Source organism: Bidens hawaiensis, unplaced genomic scaffold (assembly GCF_021521415.1).
Source record: "Bidens hawaiensis isolate Kalapana, Puna unplaced genomic scaffold, B.hawaiensis_p1.1 tig00035153_1, whole genome shotgun sequence".
Lineage (NCBI taxonomy): Eukaryota > Viridiplantae > Streptophyta > Magnoliopsida > Asterales > Asteraceae > Bidens > Bidens hawaiensis.
This window is the reverse complement of record NW_027496129.1, coordinates 72,391-77,216: the sequence shown is the minus strand read 5'-3', so window position 1 is coordinate 77,216 and position 4,826 is coordinate 72,391.

Here is a 4,826-nt window from a genome sequence, read left to right as displayed (position 1 = left end):
TGAATGTTGCGTATGCCTACCTTGTGTTTGCATGCGCCGAATGTTACGTGTTTGGGTTGTACGTTTGCTCGACCCTGAATGTTTGTAGTCGTCTCGACTACTGAATGTTGCGTGTGCCTACTTTGTGTTTGCATGCACTGAATGTTACGTGTTTGGGTCGTTTTCTCGGCCCTGAATGTTATTATTGAATGTTATATATATATATATATATATTGATATATATAGGAATGCACGCATAGAGATGCTCATACGTAAGAATGACTATTTATTGGATGTGGTGACCTAACCGATGTACTTTCGTTTGCTGTTTTCAAAACCATTGAATGATTATTAAAACTGTTGCTACTTATTTAAAACTTGAACTCACTCAGCTTAAGCTGACTTTGTGTGCATGTTAGTGTGAGTTTCAGGTTAGGAAGAGGATGCCTTATCGCTTGGACGTGCACGGAGCTACTTGGGCGGTGAAGGGCATACGGGAATTGAAGAGTTTATTATTAAACATTTATTTTTTAATTTTTTTATTTAAAGATAATTATGTTGATTTTGGGCAAAATTCCCGGGTTTTGAGAACTCATTTACTTATTTACGTTTTCCGCCGAATTATACTCTGTGATGCTTATTTTAATGAAAATAATTGTTTTTAAGTTTAATTATTTTTACGAGTGTTTTGAATGAATACCAACTGTGGGGTTCCCGGGGTTCGTGGCCATACAAAACATTTGGACCTTTAGTCCTTTTGTTTGTTTATCATTTATATGTCAGGTTTCTTCTTCAGGAAGAAACATGTATACCAGATTTCTTTTTCAAGAAGAAACATTACTTTAAATATAATCATTATGAATGAATATTTCTTAATAATTAAGAAATACTATTTTAACTATACCCTTTGTGTATGAATGCTTACGTTTCTTAATCATGAAGAAACAATAATTTGACTATAACCCTTGCTTATGAAAAGTTATATTATGCTTATCAGTAATCAAGATTCGGGCTATACCTCCGACTATGGTGTAAGCCATTATAATAATAATAAAATAATATTTAAATAGAACCCCTATCATGTACGGGTATTCGGAGTTAGTTATCTAAGATTGATCGAGCGGCATTTATCGTGTACTAGAGCTTAGATTGTTAGAGCTTTGTAACACCCGTTAATCTCGGTTCAAAGATTTAAAGCTTGTAAAGTATGTATAATCCTTGGGATTTAACCGACGTTCCTCGGAAGACTTTACATCATCCCAATACGTTAAAACATTTAACTTTCCTTTCAAGTTGCCAAATCTTTCAAATTTGAGGGGCTTGGATGAAACATTTTTATATTATAAACAATAAACAAAAAAAAAAAAACCTAACCCTAACCTTGCTGTCCGATCGGGGCCTTCACAGCCCCACCCCCCTGCGATTCTCCTTTTTCTGGCCAAGTTGTGAGTGTAAAACATCAATTAAAGGTTAGTACTACGATTCCCCAAGTTTTTTACACCATAATTGGTCGTTATAATACGCGTATTGATCGATTAATGGCTTGTTGTAGGCTAACCGGGTGGCTGTCCAATTGAGCTTTTTCGGGACTGTTTTGAGTGAGGTTTTTGCACCAAAATCCTCCTAGGTATGTGTGGTATATCATACTTAAAAACCATATTCATTGGGGTTCGTTAGATTGGTCAACTAGTTATCGTTTGAAATATTGTGTTTGGTTGACTAGACTTGTAGTTTGGTGCGTTTAACGCGAGGGTTGAAGTGATTAACGACCAATTCAGCTCGGGGACACTTGGTTTGATGTACGGGCTGTTGAAATATCATTTTTATAAGTTATGGGGCTGAAATGGTTGTCGGTTACTCCAACGGGTCGGTACAACGCGCAATTGCGTTTATTGAGTAGTTGGTGCGTTGTACTTGCGAATTACCGACCCATTTGACTCGTGTAGTGTCGTGTGGACTTGTTGGCAGTGATTTTATCATGTTGGGTCCACACGGGGCTGAGTTGGATGTTAATGGCCTGAACGACTCTTAAACGCGCGTATTGGTATCACCTAGTTCTTCCGGGGTAATTTGGGAATTCTTTATTCCCGGGAGTGTCTAAGGGTCGTTTTGGTGAATGTGAGGCCTCGGGGGCTGTTGTGATTTAGTTTGATGAGGTAGAGGCTTTAGGTGACCCGAACCCCATTAGAACGTCTCGTAGGATAAACGAGTCATCTTGATGTCATTAGTATTGATTGAATGTAAACCGGCAGGTGTTTGAGTCTTGAGATTACTTAGGGATTCTCTAGCTCGTGGTGAATCCGTTTATCGTGTCAGGTGAGTTCATGATGCCCCTTTTAACTCTTTTTAAGTTTTGGGCTAGCATGCACACCTAAACGATTTTTCTTGATGAATCATTTAAACTATTTTATATAGGCTTGCTCGTATATGGTAGGCCTTGGGATGTTATAGTTTGTATGTATATATATTATTGTATGGCCAATATTTGGCGATGTTTGTAGTCGTTATCGACTACGGATGTTACGTATGCCTACTTTGTGTTTGCATACGTTGATGAGATGTTACGTGTTTGGGTTGTACGTTTGCTCGACCCTGATGTTATTACTTGGATGTTATATATATATATATATATTCATATATATAGGGATGCACTTATAAAGATGTTTATATATAGGTTTGTATATGTATATATACATAAGGATGATTATTTATCGAAGATGATGGCCTAACTGATGTATCCCTTTCATAGTTTAAAACCTTTGGGAATGACTATTGTGATTATTATTATTGATGTTATTTATTAAAACTTGAACTCACTCAGCTCAAGCTGACTTTGTGTGCATGTTAGTGTGAGTTTCAAGATAGGAGGAGGATGCCTTACCGCTTGGGCTTATCGCGTAGCGCGAGGGGTTCCCGAATTCAGATTTTTATTTTTAGTCCCTCGTCTTTGATAACTTGCCACTTCTTGGTCATACTTCCATTTTCCAAAAATACTAAAGCGGCTCGCCGCGATGTGAGCGTGCGAAGTGCGCCATCAAAATGCCACATTACGCCTATCGCACGAGTCCGATTCCGTGTCCTGCGCGTGCGCGTTGGGTGCTTTGCACCCTTCGGTAGGACTATGGAGAGTGGTTAGCCACATTAAAACATTTCTATGGAAACTTGCTTCCTTATAAGGACCTTCCAATTCTTTTCTTGTTTCCATGTGGGATGAAAGTTATCTTCCTTATTTATACCCATGTGGAATGCTTCTATTTTCTTTCATCTTTCCATGTGGAATGGAATTTTCTCATTTCCTTAGCTTAGGAATACTTAATTTTCTCATTTCATTTTTCCCATGACTTATCTTGAGAATAATTTTAATCCTTCAACTTTTAAAGTTGACAACTTTAGTCCAAAATAAATATGGTTTTTTCCTAGATGTTACATCCTCCCATCCTTCAAATGAATCTTGTCCTCGAGATTCGCTGTTTGATCTTCTTACTTTGTTAATCTGTGATTAGATTCTATTTAATCTGATTCTGGAGTTCAGCTGTCATTGCAAAATAAAAATTCTCAGATCTAAGCTAACTTTACATCTTATATCAGTCAATAGTTCATACTATCATAAGTAATTGTAAATTTCTAAGCACAGTGGCCAGTTGTGTTTAATTGTTTACCTTATCTTTTGTATTTTAAACATTTACCAATGTTAGCTCTGTTGCTTCCTGGATTGAACATCCACCGGTTAAGCCTAAAACGAACCTATCGATCAATAACAAGTAAAACGTGCAGATTTTAGCATGCGAAGATGCATTTAATTACATAGGATAACCTTTGAAATAAATTATTAAATTTTTACCAGACTTTAATAAATATCTTAGGTTTATAAAAATATTTTTATTATATTTTTCTAGTGGATACAAAAATTATAAAAATTCCTCCAACACAGCAAGGTACGTGCAGCTATTTCAGTGCGCAACAAAATGGTTTTATTTTTATAAAATTCATTATCAAACCAAATTAAATGATTCTAAAGTATGTATAATCCTCGGGATTTAACCGACGTTCCTCGGAAGCCTTTACGTCCTCCCGGTACGTTAAAACATTTAAATTTCCTTTCAAGTTGCCAAATATTTCAAATTTGAGGGGCTTGGATGAAACATTTTTATATTATAAACAATAAACAAAAAAAAATCCTAACCCTAACCTTGCTGTCCAATCGGTGCCTTCACAGCCCCCCCCTGCGATTTTCCTTTTTCCGGCCAAGTCATGAGCGTAAAACATCAATTAAAGGTTAGTACTATAATTCCCCAAGTCTTTTACACCATAATTGGTCGTTATAATACGTGTATTGATCGATTAATGGCTTGTTGTAGGCTAACCGGGTGGCTGTCCAATTGAGCTTTTTCGGGACTGTTTTGAGTGAGGTTTTTGCACCAAAATCCTCCTAGGTATGTGTAGTATATCATACTTAAAAACCATATTCATTGGGGTTCGTTAGATTGGTCAACTAGTTATCGTTTGAAATATTGTGTTTGGTTGACTAGACTTGTAGTTTGGTGCGTTTAACGCGAGGGTTGAAGTGATTAACGACCAATTCAGCTCGGGGACACTTGGTTTGATGTACGGGCTGTTGAAATATCATTTTTATAAGTTATGGGGCTGAATTGGTTGTCGGTTACTCCAACGGGTCGGTACAACGCGCAATTGCGTTTATTGAGTAGTTGGTGCGTTGTACTTGCGAATTACCGACCCATTTGACTCGTGTAGCGTCGTGTGGACTTGTTGGCAGTGATTTTATCATGTTGGGTCCCCACGGGGCTGAGTTGGATGTTAATGGCCTAAACGACTCTTAAACGCGCGTA